Here is an 18,564-nt window from a genome sequence, read left to right as displayed (position 1 = left end):
TTGGCAATGAGAATCGGACCCTCGCATCGCTCGCTTCGCTCGCAATGCTTCAGGCACGGTGCCTCGCTGCGCTCGGCACACTATTTTATTCTCCCACCACGTCCTAGTGGATGGTAGGGCATGAAATACCGCCTGTCGGCACATGTCGGCTCAAAAAACAGTGAAAAACCCATGTCGACCTTATGACCAGTCGACCTTCCTCATGTCGACCTTTATGCAAATTCGACCTTAAGTCATGTCGACCTTGGCCCATGTCGACCTTAAGTCAGGTCGACCTTCCTGCCAGTCGACCTAGTAGGGTCGACCTAATGACTGTAGATCTAAGTTCATTCTAATAGATGACCGCTTCCCGATGGGTGTGGGGTGCTGTGATTGAAGTGCTGTGAAGGGAGTGGAGTGGGGTGCTGACATGGGAGTGGGATACTGTGGTGGAAGTGGCATACTGTGCTGTGAAGGGAGTAATTTGCTCTACTCTGCTAGGTAGCAAGAGGGGTGCTGTATTGTGCTGTGCTGAAAGGAGTGCTGCGATAGCAGAGGGGTGGTGTGCTGAAAGAGGAGAGATGCTGTACTGAGAGCATACCTCCCAACTGTCCTGATTTTTGCGGGACAGTCCCATTTTTTTGGTGCGTGACCTTGCCAAAGCAAAGCAATTTGTAGGCCAAGCCCCCAAATTTCAGACGCGTGCCTTCGGCGTGCACAGGAGGGTGCCTCCTGACAGTTGGGAAGTATGTGAGAGGGGAGTTTGGTGCTGTGTTGTGCTTTGCTGAGAAGGGCGCTGTGCAGTGAGGGAAGTGCAGTGCTGTGAGGGGAGAATCCCTAGACCTGGAACCCCTAGAATGTTAGGGACTTACACTATGGGCCTTATTCTAGTTCACTCTTTCTGACAAAATCCTTCTTAGATGGACAAAACCATGTGCACTGCAAGTGGGGCAGATGTAACTTGTGCAGAGAGAATTAGATTTGGGTGAGGTTTTACTTCAAAGTGAGATCTATATTGCAGTGTAAAAATAAAGCAGTCAGTATTTACCCTGCACAGAAACAAAATAACTCACCCAAATCTAATTCTCTCTGCACATTTTACATCTGCCCCCCTGCAGTGCATATGGTTTTGTCCATCTAAGAACGATTTTGTCAGAAAGAGTGAACCAGAATAACCCCCTATATGAGTGTATCAGGCCGTGTAATAATATTACAGCAAAATATCTATTTTTTTTTCGAATTAGCAGTGATTGAATAGTGCACCTGTATTGTTTTTCTTTGTGTAGCATATTTTTACTTTATAAAATTACAATGACAAAAAACAACATTTAATGTTATCTACTATTTACAGTACATTATCTCAAACGCACTGCAGATACTGTGGGTATAAACTGAAGCAGTGCAATTGGTAAAAGTTACAAAAGGGCATAATCAATTTATTAAAGTGATGTGAAACTCTCTATTCCCAAGATAATCTCCTCAAACCTATTTATCTCAGTCAGTTTCAGACTATCACTTGGGACCTGGAGAAGAAGCTCAAAATCAATTATTTAAAACAAGGGAATGTAATTCCAAATAAAGATATACTGTGTATAAAGGAAGTCCCTTTTGGAAGGTTAGGAATGCCTGCAGGTTGCCTGAAGGCTGTCAATGAGCTGGCTCTCTGTTGTCAGAGAGCACTTAGGCCCTTATTCTGTTTCGTGCGGTACGGCCCGCGTGCGGCCGTACCGCCGATGTTTTTACTCTGCACATGCGCAGAGGTCAATCTGCGCATGTGCAGCCCCCTTCGCCGCAGACGTATTTCGTCCGCCGCAAAGGGGGCGTATAGGGGCGTGAGAGGCTTCATGCCCTCATTTCCCTATGTGTACGCCCCGCGTTTCATGGGCGTTCCCATGCAAACGCGGGGCGTATGCATGGTAATGAGGGCATGACGCAACTCATGGGGGCGGAAAGCTGACGTCGCCGGATGTCAGCTTTCAGCCCCCATACAAGCTACCACACGGACGATTGTCCGTGTGGTCTCAGCTTGCGGGAGCTGCCGGGGCGTGCGGACCTGCCTTCGATGGTCGACGACCATCGAATGCAGGGGGCAGCTCCCACCATGGTGGAGGCGTACGCCTCCACCATTTTTATGCGGATCGCCAGCCGTCCGTGTACGGACGGCCGTGGCGATCCGTAGGGTGGGCGGGGATTGGTTTGTGCGGCCGGAGCCCCGTGTGCGGCTCTGGCCGCACCAACCAGAATAAGGGCCTTAATCATTCTGACTGATACAAGCAAGATTCTGATTGCAAAAGCGGCAAATAAATGATAAATGACCTTCCAGAATGTTGTAGTATTTGAAATGTTTTGATTAAAATTGTTGGATTAATTTCAGGCATTTTTTACTTGTTTGCCTCGTGTATGTGTACTAGGGCAACACAAGCTTTATATACTACTCAGTGACTTCAGGCTTTACTTTACTGCATATCCAGACCATTGGGTAAAAAGAGGAATGGTGCGGACCCCGAAACATTTATTTAATCCAGTGGCGCATGCAGGGGGGGTTCTGAGTACCCAGAAACATACTGTACATGTGCATATAATGAAAGTTATGCAACTGACATGTCTAATATTGACATTTATTGATTTAATGATTTTTATGGAGTATAGGCTTTGGCATCTGGAGAGCTTGAGGGAGACTCTACAGATAATTGCATGCAGCTCTTCAGGTTCCCAAGATGATGCTGCTACCAGAGGCAGATACAGATTACATAGGGTTCCCGGTATCTTATATATACAGTATATATATGTCTAGTATCCGTGTGTAACCAAAACACTGACATCTGCTGGCAGCGAGTGAAACTACATCTCTTCCCTCTTTCACACATACAGAAACACAGAGGCAATCACAAGGTAGATGACTAGCTTTGGCTTCGAGAGGGCTTAGCTAGTCCTATATAAAAGGCTAAAGTAGTCCCTCACTACTATTCTGGGACTTCAAGCATGTGGGCCACCACTAGGTGGCACCCGATGGAGCAATTCAAGAGTTGCTCCATTCAGCCACCACAGGTGCTCTCATTACTTCATACCTCCTAACTTTTCAGGTCCCTTGAGCGACCAAAGGCCCGTCCGAAGCAATAAAGGGGAGGGCAGCAGCAGGAGAGGGCGGATCCTCGAGCAGAGTTGATGTGGCCAAGCTCCACGACCCCTGTTTGTGTCATTTCCAGGGGGTCCCTCCTCCCTCCCCACAATGAATAGATGCCCTACACATGTGCACAGCATCTATTAGTGATCACAAGCCCCCAACTGCCTCCCATGCCCACGGGACACTGTGATCTGTAGAAGGGACATCGGGACAGTCTCTAATTAGCTGGACTGTCCCACTGTAAACAAGACAGTTGGGAGATATGTTAATGTTAGGTTGTTCTACCAATTTGAAAGGCTGGTAACTAGTTATTAAATATTTGTGGATTATACAATCAACAGAACACCAATTATGACTAGAACCAACATAGTTACATAGGCCCTTATTCTGATCGGTGCGTACTTTCCCGAATTCTTACGGTGCGGTCCGCACGCCACGCTGTGCGGTGGCGTACGGGCAACGTCCGTAGAAACGCCCACGTGTCCTCCGCATTCGGACGGACTCACTCTTTAAGAACAGGGCGTGTGTACGGACGACCTACAAACCGTGCGTGTGCGGTGGACACGTACAAGATTCTGCACGGTCTTCCCGCGTAAGCACGGTCTTACCGCGTTAAAACGGACGGGAAGCTGTCCGTACGCACCGATGCGGAGTGTTTACGCAAAATACCACACTTTTTTACTGAGTACACACAGCGATCACATGACCCACTTAGACAATTAGGCAACCTAATTAAAAAGTGTTTGTTAGCTATTTCAATCAATTAAATCCTAATCTATACTGATCCACATTCCTAGTACATTCATTACACACATTAACCCTTACAGCATGTGACCCTAACATACATCTATATACACTATTTACATTTTGCTTATTTAAAAGATTTTAAACAAGTTACACATATACTTTTGCATGTTATAAAAAAACACGGACAACTTCGAACTGTAATTAACAATTTATTTATGAACCAAAACGTAGAAAATAAAGAATAAATAAAAAAATTAATTGGCCCCATCCAGGAGCCGGTCCAATTCCGCCATCACCTGGCGCATGTGGCCTCTAATTCTGATGAGGGCCCCACGGAGACCCTCTTCTGCTTGGGCTGGCTCATCTGTGGACCAAATAAAAATGGAAAAATTAATAATGATATTCAAGCATACATTTAACATAGTCATACCTACATTTTAAACATGCACCGTGACAGGTGTATATATGACACATACACCTACATACATGCATACATACTACATGGAAAGCCTGATTTATGCCCTATACCCTTTACTCTGTAGAACACCTCACAGTCATACTGCTCCTTCTCAATCCAAACCCACCCATGACTAAGCTCTGAGAAGCATGTCACGCGCTGCACCAATCACAATTCTGCAAACAAAGTTCAGTGTCTGTTATATGATGGAGCCTGGCAGGGGAGTTACACAACTCTCAGGAATGCTCAGTACATTTGTGCAATCACGCATGGCTTGCCTGCTGATGGTCTGCTCCAAAAATCATTGTCATAATGCCAGTTAGGGGAAGCTGCAGCACTAACCCACTCCCATGCTCAAAATCATTACTAAGACCAAATCAACACACAATTATGGTGCAAAACATACATGCAGACCGCAGGGGGTGGTTAGCTAGAGGAGGGCCCAGGGGCACTGACCACTTGTTACTCCAGTCTAAGCCACGCCTGTCCATACTCCATTTATGCCATACTTAATCTAGTTTAGAAAGATCAATCACCAGTAAACTCTACTCACCTATATGAGGCTACAGATTGTATGCTTGCAGCAGGGACATGTAACTCTTACATGAGCAAGTCATCCCTTTCTTCCAGGATACAGATTAACTACACAGGTTCAGTGGCACTTAAAATCAACATGAAAGCCATCCTCACAACCTGTGTCATTAATATGTGTCCAGGATTAAAGGGATGGTTTGGCCACCCTATCTAACCCCAAAGTGTGTCTGCTACCCAGTTTGTTTTATCACTTTATAGTATTGAAAAAAACAATTGAATCACCAGTGCTACATAGCAAATAGAAGATGACAAAAGGAATAATGATTCTTTATCTATACATACCAATTTCGGGTGCCTGCACCACCTCACAGGCCTCCTCTTCTTCTGTGGCCTCCTCATGTGGCACCTCCTCCTCATCTGCCACCTCCGCCTCTTCTGCCACCTCGTCCTCCAATGCCACCACCTCCGCTGCCCACACTTCCTCCTCCACTTCCTCCCTTTCCTCTTCCTCCACTTCCTCTTCCTCCGCCACCCCTTCTTCAATTCCAACCTCCTCGGCCATTACTTCCTCCGCCTCCTCCTGGGCCTGGGAAGCCTCTGAGTCCTCTCGGGCCAGTCTTGCTCGTTCCCGTGCTGTGTTTGTGAAAAAACAAAAAAGTGCCAATTAGGGGTCATTTGTATTAAGCCTTATCAAGCTATAAATGCAAAGGTTATAAGTACAGATAATTGTACAGGCAAACAGCTCCTTAGTGGCCTTTACAAAACACAGCCTGTAACATGGCAGGTATGCTGTGACATTTGGGCCATTGTAAGCATCACAAGCATTAATCCTCCCCAATAACATATTGTATGACCATTACAGGGTGTCAAACAGGAAGTAGCACACATATAGTGTATGCCATGTTTAACTCATGATCAGGCTGGTGACCTTAGTGGCTTAAATAATATCAGTTAAGCAATCATGTACAAATGGACATTTCATGTGGAAACACTCACATCTAGCAATCCTGCCCCTGATTTGCTGGAGCAAATCTGGCTGCCGACGCCTCAGGTCAGACCACCGCCGCTCCAGCTGAGCGATGGTCCGCCGCACCTGTGTGCGGGTGAATATTCGGCGGCGGGCCACCGCATACGCATTGCGCTTCTGGCGGTTGGTGATGAATGGGCCCGCCAGCCCCAGCCTGGTCTCCATAACGGAGACCAGTGTCCTGAGCTCCGCAGCTGAGAAGGGTGCTGGGTACTTGTTTCCTAGCACGGCCACAATCGTATGGATCGTGTACCTTTAAGTTAAGGTACACGATCCATACGATGGACCCGATTTCCTTTGAAATCAGGTCCATTTGGCCGGCTAGGACAAAATATCGGGGGCATCGCGTCGGTCGGGACCGTTAACAATGGTCCCGACGCGACCGAGGCGATGCCCCCGATTTCCCCATAGGCTTCAATGTTAAAAAATATTTTAACATTGAAATCGTGTCGGGAAAGGTAAAATATCGGGGGCATCGCGTCGGTCGGGACCATTAACAATGGTCCCGACGCGATGCCCCCGATTTTTCCATAGGCTTCAATGTTAAAATATTTTTTAACATTGAAATAGTGAAAAAATGTGAAATGGGCCAATATGACCCATTTCACATTATAGATGTCCCCGTCGTCACCCCACGATAGACGCCAACCCGAAGCGTGGCGAGCGCAGCGAGCCCGCGAGGGGCGGCGGTGCGCGTCCTCCGACCTTTTCATTCCCCTACTATCCACGTCGGCGTGGAGTTGAGAATAGAATAGTGTGGCGAGCGCAGCGAGCCACCGAGCCCGAAGCGTGGCGAGCGCTGCGAGCTCCGCGAGGGGACGCGTATAACTTCACAGGTATACGCGTCCGCTCGCCACGCTTCGGGCTCGGTGGCTCGCTGCGCTCGCCACACTATTCTATTCTCAACTCCACGCCGACGTGGATAGTAGGGGAATGAAAAGGTCGGAGGACGCGCACCGCCGCCCCTCGCGGGCTCGCTGCGCTCGCCACGCTTCGGGTTGGCGTCTATCGTGGGGTGGGGTGTACGCCGTTAAATTTGGGGGGGTTGGGAATATTTTACATTGAATCCAATGTAAAATCGGGTCCCAGGGACCCGATTTACATTTCATTAAAAAAAAAAAAAATCGGGTCCAAAATCGGTCGGTCGCGTCGATCGCATCGCATGCGACCAAATCGCATGCGATGCGATCGACCCGATTTTTCCGACACAACCACCCCGATGTAAATCGGTGTGGCCGTGCTAGGAAACAAGTACCGGGTGCTGCTCTTCCATAAGCCGCCATCTTAGCAATGGCACAAATCAAGCAATCATGTGCTGTCATTGGTTGATCAGAGTGATATTTGGTATTAACTTTATTGTTCATTTTTACACTAACAGCGTGTATGCGCCCGAACACACGGCTAACCCATTGCATCGCACACCCACACTTGCTGTACCTTTGCATAGTTTACCAGACCATCCTAAACAGACAGTGTCAAATAAGATGGGAACCCATTATATAGAATCTATAACAATGACCAAACATGGGTATAAGCAACAGGTGAAATAGTCTGCATCACTAGACACTTACACCTAACTCAACAAGGTACTAAACAGCTACTTTATAATGAAAGCTATGCAGCAGAAACATAGCAAATAGTGCCAGACCTTTTCCCAAAATTAGGCCATGCTGCCATGTGTACACTTACCTTCTACTGGGCCATACTAGAGAGGTGGAATGAAAAGTAGCTAGCATCAAGGCTGAATTTGGAGTGCTTTCACATGTGATTTGGATGCTAGCACTGATTACTTGTGCCTAAGTGGTGGACTGGATTTACATATGGAATGGGTATTGTCAGTTGTACTACATACCAAACAAGTGCACAGTACAGATGTACATTCAAATATACATTTCATGTGTGACCTCAGTTTTATTTGGTCATTGGTGATCAAATCTGCATTTACCTACTAAATCAGACTTACTCAGTTTGCCTGGTTTTTTTAAAATATTTTTCCACAGCTAGGGGCGTGGCCTATGCACCGCACGGTTGACGCTGCCGTACGGAACGCGGCCATAAGGAACGCGGCCGTACGGAACGCAGGTTGTAGCTGATTAACGCCAATTACAGAAATAGTATTTAAAGTTGTGCTAGAAAGGCAAACAGTTGTTGCAAACATGGCTGGCTCACAGTCAGAGGAAGAACAGGTGGTGCAGAACCTCTTGGCCCGCATGGAGGCCAACACCACCTATGTCCCCCTCAACCCAGACCAGCCATTGGGGGAACAGCAGCCAGATGGGCCATCAACATCACGCCAATCGGCAGCTGGCTCATCCTCAGCATCAGCAGAATCATTGGGAACACAGCAGGTGGCTTCCCAACAGAGTAGCCTGGCCAGCACTTTAAGTACACCAACCGGTGGCCGTGGCAGTAGGGGTGCCAGTGGCAGTGGCGGTGCCAGTGGTCGTGGCCGTGGCCGCAATCGGGCAACAGAGGAACCAACCACCAGAAACATGGCATATGAACCGCAGGAGCTTGCCATCCTGGTGACCCGGGCACGGGATTTGATCGAGTGCCCACCGCAAAAGTTGACACACACAAGGAGATGGAAGATCTGGGAGGAGATAACGGCGGAGATTAATGCGGTGGCTCCACAAGTTCATGAGGCGGAGCACGTTAAGAAGAGGCAAATTCATGTGTGTTACATTTGAGCAGTACAAGTCCAGTAATGTTTACATTCGATATTAGATGGAGTTGGTCAATGGGTGGACACGTTGCTTGGAGGCACAGACATGTTTGCCATGTCATTGAATTGATAGTTATTGTAGGGTGAGTGTGATTGTTTCTTCTAAGGGTTGTGTTTCAAAATGAATATAATCTAAGTTTGGTGTCAGGAGGCACATGTTGTATTATGTTTCAGATTGCAATGGGTGCTACAGCAAACATGAGGAGTGACATGTATTAATATGTACACTTTGATTGCAGGTGGCACGACTTCAAAGGGAACCTCAAAAAGAAATTGACCCAGCGGTGGGAACACAGCCACACCTCTGGGGCTGGCCCCATGCCATCAAAGCTGCAGCTCACCCCCCTGGAAGAGATGGCACAGTGCTGCATTGCAGTGGAGGAGGTCCGGGGGGTGAGCACCATAGACAGCGAGTCCCCAGCGGAAGTGATGGCTTCTGTGCTTGAAGGTAATTATTTGCCAGGCCATAAGTAGATGTTTTGAATTTTGCATGGAATGTGTGGTAATTGGTATTTTCTCTTTCAACAGCATCCCCACCGCTTGGGCAACAATCTCTTGAGGAGGTTGTGGAGTCTGTGCCACCTGGCCCCAGTAGCAGGCCCGTGCAGCAGCAGCCGCCAATATCCGCGGCTGAATTGGCCACGTGGGGGCGTGTGCTTGAAAATATTGTGCAGCAGGGAGAGTCGGCATCAGAGCGGGTGCGTAGGGCCGAGGAGGTGCTGCAGGGTTTGACCACCAGCCAGCAGAGTATTGCTGCGAGCCTGCAGGCTATGAGTGCCAGCCAGCAATCTATTGCTGCTAGCCTGCAGGCTATGAGTGCCAGCCAGCAATCTATTGCTGCTAGCCTGCAGGTGCTGGCTGATCAAGCCCTGCGGCAAAATGAACTCCTCCTCCGCCATAATGATCTTATGGTGGAGCTAGTTGCCACCAATAGGGTCCTAATGTCACCCGTTTCTGGTGCATTACCACCATCAGCACTCCCTGCTGCCAGAGGGGGAAGACGATCCACCCCCTCCCCAGCATGTGCTCCACGTGACCCACCATCTGACCGTGGCCGTGGGCAAAGAGCTGCTGCACGTGGCAAGGAGCCTGCCAGGGGCAAACGTGCCCGCAAATGAACTTGTGTCCCCATTAATCTCCACCCTTATGTCTTCCCAAATCTTCCATTGAGCTGTGTGTGTCAGCATCCTGTGTCAAATTCCGTGCCGAGGGTCCCCACATTTGCCCTCGGTTCAAATGTCATGTTTGGTTCCCCTGTTGCCCTGTTTCGGCTAGCATTACTGTGTGCTGTACTTGAAGTGTTGGTGCTCTACTTTTGTTGTGAAGCCACCTGATGTGTTCCTAATGATTCTGCTGTGCCTATGTATGTGTATAATACATGTATTTATTATATATTATTTACTTTTAGTCCTGCTATGGTACCATTTATTTTGTGATGGTTTCGAAATTATTTTCTAAGTTAATTTAATAAATGTTATTTTTGTCCCCCAAATGTCTGGATTAATTGATACATGCAGAAGTGACATGTGTATTTGTATTATTAATATTAAGTTGTGTTCATTATTTGCAGTGTAAAAGTGTGTGAAAACTGCAGCATATATGTGTGTGTTTAGTAATGGTCCATTTAAGGTGCAATGGTTTCAATTGAAGCAGTGAGAAGCGTGTAATTAACAAGTAATGAGTAAATTAGGTTATTGTATTGTGTTCAGCTGACATTGGTTGAGGTGCGTCCGTCCTGATTAGGTGTTCCGATTGCCTAGCGCATGACCGAGTGGTGTCCGCAAAGCAATACTTGCCTTTTGGACACCGCACATTTCTTCCCTTTTTGTTCGCGTGCATTCGGCGTGCTATCCGAATGCACGCCTACCAAAATAAGTGCACTCCCCCGTGTCCGCCCATGTTTCCGCCCAGTTTAGCCCACTTTAAAACTACGCCCCTGTGTCATGCCGAATGACGCCCATAACACCCCCATATTTCCCGAGTGGTTGCGGTGCACATTTCTGTACGGTATTAGTGAGAACAAGTACGGAGACCATGCGTGGCACATGCGCATGGCGTTCCCCACGCATGCGCAGACGGCTAAAAACCGCTATCCGAAAGAATTCGGGAAAGTACGCACCGATCAGAATAAGGGCCATAGTTACATAGTAGGTAAGGCTGAAAAAAGACTTGCGTCCATCTAGTTCAACCTGGTATAGATATCCATTGCTGATTTGGTAGGTTCTGATATTTTACAGACAGATTATATTTCTTATTTGTACCCATGGATGTTTTTCTCCAGTAAATGTTTGTCCAACTTTGCCTTGAACGCATTTAATGAGCCAGCCGTTACCACCTCTCTGGGAAGAGAGTTCCAGAGTTTGACTGTTTGACTGAAATCTTTTTTCTTCTAATCTATACTCATGCCCTCGTGTCCTAGATTCCTTTCTAGTAGAAAAGAGGGTGTGTGACAGTTCCTTATATTGGCCCTTGATATACTTGTACATGTTGAGCATGTCCCCCCTTAAACGTCTCTTTTCCAATGTAAATAGTCCCAAATTGCTTAATCTCTCCCATTAGCTTAAATTCTCCATTCCCCTTATAAGCTTTGTTGCTCGCCTTTGGACTTTTTCTAATTCTATGATGTCCTTTTTATAGTGTGGGGCCCAGAACTGCACTCCGTACTCGAGGTGAGGTCTCACCAATGCTTTATACAGTGGCATAATTACCCTTGAGTCCCTAGTTTCCATTCCCCTCTTAATACATGCCAGAATTTTGTTGGCCTTTTTTGTAGCTACATTACAATGGGCACTACATCCCAGTTTGCTGTCTATTTGGACTCCTAGATCCTTTTCAAGTATGGAATTACCCAGTTCCTCTCTGCTAAGGTTGTAACTTGCACACTGGTTGTGTCTCCCAAGGTGCATAACCTTACCAAGGTGCATAACCTTACACTTACAGGCCATCACTGCCACATGGCATCTCTGATAAAGTTTAAGTGTGAAAAAATGCTAGTAATGGCATCCCTACTGACAGTCAAGTATAAAAATGGTTAGGTTCTAAAGGAAATGTCAGATTATATATTGGCCTGACTGCTGAGATTCAGCAGATAATATAATTTCAATAGATCTCTAATTATCCAATGATTCAATACCTCCGATAGCTCCAGTAAGTGAGGGGTTCCAGATTTGGTACCTAATTCTAGTTGACACGCAAGCCTGCAAATTTTGCAGCCTTGTGAGTCCACCGCCCTGAGCTGCTAGGTGCGAGCGGGACGGTGAACATGTAGTTTGCCGTGCTGGCTCGCACCCTGCGTCTGCACATGTGCAGAAATGCGTCTGTGCGTGCACAAAACATCGGTCCCCTGTGTGAACTCATTGGGGACCGAATGAAGTAGAATAACCCTCTTGGTGTGAATAGGGGTTGGATTACTCTAAGGTGCCAGAATTGGGCAACCCCTTTAAAGAATGCTATCAAGAATGAAAAGCCAGAGCATATAACACTAGTACAGTAAGATATAAATAAAATCTCTCAAACCCTTTGACTTATTGGGACTAGCCCTGACTAAATGAAATAACAGCATATTCAGTAGATAAATTAATGTGTTGGATAGAAATATGAAGAAGCCAATATAAGGCTCAAAAGTGTATACAAACATTTGTATTGAAATGATAAGCTTCATCTGCATCACAAAAAGGCACTGCATGCTAGATACATTTAGATTATTTGAACATGCTTATTATGCACTACATGCATTGGTCTTCAAACTGCGGCCCTCCAGATGTTGTGAAACTACAAATCCCAGCATGCCTTGCCACAGTTTTGCTGTAAGGGAGTGTTAAATCTGTGGCAAGGCATTCTGGGATTTGTAGTTTGACAACATCTGGAGGGCCACAGTTTGAAGACCCATGCGACTACAGCATGTTAGATGGATGACATGTTTTCTCCAGCACTTATTGTATATCCACCCAGTTACAGTTAAAATCAAAGTGTACCATTAAAAAAAAGGGATTTTTGTAAGAACTTACCGTTCGAATCCCTTTCTCTGATATGGTCCTGGTGACACAGCTCAACACTGGGATGTAGGAGGGTCCGAAGGAGCCAGGCACCTATCCTAAAGCTTTAGAGGGTAGGCTCCTCCCCTACTGCATCCCTGGACTCTTCAGTTCAACTTTCAAAGCCACTGGAATACATTAACTCAGTACAAACACCTGCACATTATCTGCACATTTTATAACAGAAACTGTTAACTTTTAACCATTTTAACATGAACATCATGAAATTCTGGCATACTTACTGAGCGTAAGGGAGGGATCGCTGTGTCACCAGGACCATATCAGAGAAAGGGATTCGAACGGTAAGTTCTTACAAAAATCCCTTTTTCTCTTTCAATGGTCCTGGTGACACAGCTCAACACTGGGACGTTCCAGAGCCGGTCCTTTGGGAGGGTACGCTCAGGTCTGCAGCTCTCAGCACTGCTCGCCCGAATGATGCGTCCTCCGACGCGAACTCATGGAATCTATAGAATTTGGCAAATGTGTGAACAGATGACCAAGTGGCAGCTCTGCAAACCTGCTCTGCTGTGGCCCCATGTCGAACCGCCCAAGAGGTGGCAACTGACCTGGTGGTATGCGCATTTATTTTGGCCGGTACTGGTCTACCCACTTTGGTGTAAGCAAAGGCTATCATAGACCGCAACCACCTAGCAATAGTCTGCTTAGATGCAGGCCAACCAATTTTGTGTACGTCATACAATACCAACAATGTGTCAGTCTTCCTGACACTCTTCACTCTGTCCACATATATGCGTAAGGCACGCACAACATCCAAAGTTCTCAATTTGTCCCTTTTCTTAGAACCCTCTGGGGGTTGAAACACAGGTAGAACAATCTCCTGATTTAAATGGAAGGTAGATACCACCTTCGGTAAAAACTGAGGCACTGTTCTTAAAACAGCCCTGTCATCATGAAAAATTAAGAAGGGAGATTTACATGATAAAGCTCCCAACTCTGAAACTCTTTTAGCAGATGCTACTGCTAACAAAAACACTAGCTTCCACGTAAGAAACTTAAAGTCAGCCGACCTTAAAGGTTCAAAAGGTGCCTTTTGAAGGCATTCCAAAACCAGTGATAGATCCCAAGGTGCTACTGGTTGCTTGTATGGAGGCTTCAACCTGGATACTCCTTGTAAAAAAGTTTGAATTTCCGGCAAAATGGCTATCTTTTTCTGGAAATAGATGGACAAGGCCGAGATCTGCACCTTCAGTGACTGAAGGCTTAGGCCCGATGAAAAACCATCTTGTAAGAATTCCATCATTCTTGATAGCTTAAAATGAGATGTATGAGCCTTTCTTCTCTCACACCATCGAATGTAAGTCTTCCAGACTCTATAATAATTTGCCGAAGATACAGCTTTTCTGGCCTTTATCATCGTCTGTACTACTGCGTCAGAAAACCCTTTTCTTTTTAAAATGATGGTTTCAATAGCCAGGCCGTCAAAATCAATCGATCTGAATCCAGGTGATTGAATGGGCCTTGTCTTAGAAGGTCTGGTCTCAGAGGTAGACGCCATGAGTCCACAGACAACCTCTGAAGCCTCGAGTACCAGGATCTCCTTGGCCAATCTGGGGCCACTAAGATCACTGGAACCTTCTGCCCTTGTATTTTCTTCAGAAGTCTCGGTAACATTGGTACAGGTGGGAATGCATAAAGGAGATCTCCCTGCCAGTGAATAGTCATGGCATCCACTGCCTCCGCTAGTGGATCCCTTGTTCTGGCATAGAACCTGGGCACTTGACGGTTGATCCTGGATGCCATCAGGTCCACATCCGGAGTTCCCCACCTCGAAGTGATTTGGTGAAACACCTGAGGGTGTAAGCTCCATTCCCCTTCCTTGAGCTCCTCCCTGCTCAGGAAGTCGGCCTCTATATTCTCTATCCCCGGGATGAATATAGCCGATACAGCTGGAACATTCTGTTCCGCCCATAGGAAGATTCTGGACACCTCCCACATGGCCAATCTGCTGCGTGTACCTCCCTGGTGATTCAGATACGCCACAGCTGTGGCATTGTCGGTCTGAATCCTCAAAGGGAGGTTCTGTAACCTGTCTCCCGCCAAGGAAATCACTTTCCAGACAGCTCTCAGCTCCAAGATGTTGATTGGTAACGCTGATTCCTCTGCCGTCCACAGGCCCTGAAGCCTGAGATCCAGGACTACTGCCCCCCAGCCCCTGAGACTGGCGTCGGTAGTTACTATCAACCAGTCCCAGGTCTGTAATGACCGACCCCACTGAAGGGAATCTATTTCTGTCCACCACTTCAAGGATTCTCGGGTGTCCGAAGACAGCACTATCATCTCGGATTTCATGGTCAAAGTGTTTCCTGACCAGGCTGACAAGATGTTCCATTGGAACCTCCGAGAGTGGAACCTGGCAAATTGAAGCGTCTCGAATGACGCCACCATCTTCCCCAGGAGCTTGAGGCACCTCCATACTGAAATGCTCTGAGCCCTGAGAATCTCCTGGACTAGGGTGACCAGATCCCTGGCCTTTACCTCCGTGAGGAATACCCGATGAAGATGGGTGTCTAGTATGACTCCCAGGAATTGGAGCCTTTGCGACGGTACCAACTGAGATTTTTGCAAATTTAAAATCCAGCCGTGAGCCTGCAAAAAACTGATGGCCTCTGCCAAGTGACTCTGCAGCATAACTGCTGACTCTGCTTTGAACAGGAGATCGTCCAAATAGGGTATGACTGTGATTCCCCTGAGCCTCAGCACCGCCGCCATTACTGACATTATCTTTGTGAATACCCTTGGCGCGGTTGCTAGCCCAAAGGGTAACGCCCGGAATTGTAAATGCAGGTCTCCTATGGCAAACCTCAATAAGGTCTGATGCTCCGGGTGTATAGGAACGTGCAAATATGCGTCCTGGACATCCATGGACGCCAAAAATTCTCCCTGGTCCAGACTCAGGAGTACTGACCGTAGGGACTCCATTTTGAAATGGTCTACCCATAAATGAACATTTAGGGATTTCAAATTTAGTATTGGTCTGAAAGACCCGTCTGGTTTGGGCACCAGGAACAGCGTGGAGTAAAAGCCTTTCTTCCACTCTGCCCTGGGGACTGGTGTAACCACCCCTTTCTCCAAAAGGGAGTGAGCTGCTCTCACAAGAGCTGTACGAAGCCGTGCCTCCTTTGGTAAGGATGTGGGGATGAACCTCTTCGGAGGCGGCCCTCTGTAAGGGATTTTGTAACCCTGTGTTATAATATCTAACACCCAGGCATCCTGGCCTAAAGCAGTCCAAGCGTCCCTGAAGAGTGTGAGACGCCCCCCCACTTTTGTCACTGTCGGGCGAAGCCCCTGACAGTCATGCAGAGGGTTTATCCTCTCCTTTTGTGGCTGGCTTCTTGTGAAAAGAGCCAAATTTTGACTTCTGTGTCTTGCCTCTAGAGGACTGAAACCTTCCCCTGAAAGACTGTCCTCGAAAGGACGCACCACCTCTAGGGGAGGGCCGAAAGGACGGCTTAAAAGCAGAAAATCTTGACATCTGCTTTGCTGAGGAGGCCGGCAGGAATGTACTTTTGCCGCCCGTGGCCTGTTTTATAATCTCCTCTAGCTCGGTACCAAAGAGTACCTTTCCTTTGAAGGCTAATGTTTCCAGAGCCTTCTTGGACTCATTGTCTGCTTCCCAGGCTTTAAGCCAAAGCACTCTCCTGGCATTAATGGAGACTGTGGACACTCTGGTAGCCATTTTAATAGCTTCCTCCTCTGCTTCCACTGCATATTCTGCTGCTGCCTTAATCTTTTCTGCAAGCAGTAATGCACCAGGGTCAGCCTGCAGCACGGTGCATAATTCACCAGCCCACTCTATCATGGCCTTAGAGACCCAGGCTGAAGCAATAAGGGGCCGTAAGGTAAACCCCACCCCTTCAAAGATAGCTTTGAGGTTTCCCTCCAGCTTTTTATCCACAGAATCTTTGAAAGCTGCACCGCCCTGTACTGGTAATACAGTAGCCTTGGACAAACGTGCCACTGAAGCATCCACCACTGGGACCTTTTCCCAGAGCTCCGCATGAGACTCTGGCATGGGGTACAGACTAAGGAATCGCTTAGGCATCTGAAGCCTCTTATCAGGAGTTTTCCAAGCTCCTTCTAATAATTCCTGTAACCCCTCATCTGAAGGAAAAGTAACAGCCTCCTTCCGCTGTCGCTTAAAAACACCCTTAACAGGAGTCTTATCCTCCACAGTCAGCTTTAAAGCCTGCTTCACAGCTACAATGAGATCCTCTATACCAGCAGCAGAGTTCTCTTCCAAATCATCACCCTGATCCCAGGGGATGTCAGTATACTCTCCTTCCTCTTCATCTACCACAGTAGTTAAAGCATAAGACCTTCTAGGGGTCCCTGCCACATCATCCATTTTGTCCAGCATTTCACTGAACCTGTTAATCCCTTTTGCAGTATCCTGCATCACCTGAATCAGTGCAGGATCTGCCTGGGTAAGAGGCAAGGAGCCAGACGACTGCTGAGATGATGGCATAGGTCTCTGTGATTCTACCAGCCCATCACTCTGCCTGTCCAAAAGCTGCACCAAAGCGTTTACTGACCTGCCTAGGGCCCTGGCCCACGCAGGTTCCATATGCTCTGCCCTATGGGGATCGCTGCCCATGGGTCTCACATCAGCGCAAGTAATACATAAGCCCCCCTTGGCCATCTGCTCAGGGACAAACTTTTGTGTGCAAACATTGCACGCGCTCAGTGCATTAAGGGCTCCCTCCCCCAAAACCACAGCCTGATGCTCAGACATGATGCAAGTGATAATTGTATATCTATCAGTATACACAGTGCAAACAATTGTACAAGCGCTTATACAAAGTCAATGCACCCAGTCACTTAGCTGTCTGTAGGTTTCTCTGCGGGGAAGCGATGCCCAGGAAATCCAAGTCACTCTGCCAGGATCAATTCGCCAGCTCAGCTCCGCTGCAAGCGTTCTGAAAGGCGCCAAAGTCAGAGTGAAGGAAGAGACCAAAGTCCCTGCTGCTGCGGGGTCCGTGACCTTTTGGCGCCAACCACCCCCAGCTAGCCGCTCCTTAGGTAGGATTTCCTTGTTCCAGTGTCTCCCCCTCAAATGGGGACCACTTGGAACATGCCTGTCACAGCGCTGCTGTCCTCTCAGTCAGGAGCTCAGCGTGTAAGCTCCGCATAAAATGGCCGCCGCCATCACGGAGCGCCTGTCCCCCATGATCCCCACCTAACTGTGGAGCCGGTTTCAGGCAGCTCCGGAGCCCAGGCAGCCTCTTAATAGAGGCTATGAGCGCAGCACAGGGAGACCAGACAGCGTCTACCCTGTGCACAGATAGCTGACAGGACGCGCTTCTGTCAGCTCCTGCTGCGCTAGCAGTGTGAGGATTCACTATGAAAATCCTCACACTGTGCCTACCTAGCTAGGGTAATAGTTAATAAAATAATAAAAATCCCCTAACTACTCTAATTCTTCGGCTGCTCCTGCAGCCCTTTAGAATAGCACCCACTCCAGTGGGCACCTAACACGAACTGAAGAGTCCAGGGATGCAGTAGGGGAGGAGCCTACCCTCTAAAGCTTTAGGATAGGTGCCTGGCTCCTTCGGACCCTCCTACATCCCAGTGTTGAGCTGTGTCACCAGGACCATTGAAAGAGAAACCTTAACAATGATGTGCCCTTCCCACAATAAAAGTGTTTTTATTTTTATTGTTATTCCTTAACAATAAAAGATGATGTGAATTCCCCCCCCCCCCCTCTATGGGGGGAATTCAAGTGTTTAGCGCACCGGCAGCCACTAGATGGCACCTGAAGGAGCACATCAAGTGTTGCTCCAATCGGTCGCCCCAGAACTGACATTACTGTTATGTTGTTCTGCCATTTGGCGGATTGGTCATTAGCAAATACATAAAAGAAAGCTTAAAAAATAAATACAGACAGCTTCCTGAAGTCTACTCATGTTTCCAGCAGCT

This window comes from Crinia signifera, chromosome 4, assembly GCF_055691185.1.
Source record: "Crinia signifera chromosome 4, ASM5569118v1, whole genome shotgun sequence".
NCBI lineage: Eukaryota > Metazoa > Chordata > Amphibia > Anura > Myobatrachidae > Crinia > Crinia signifera.
This window is presented reverse-complemented; position numbering follows the sequence as displayed.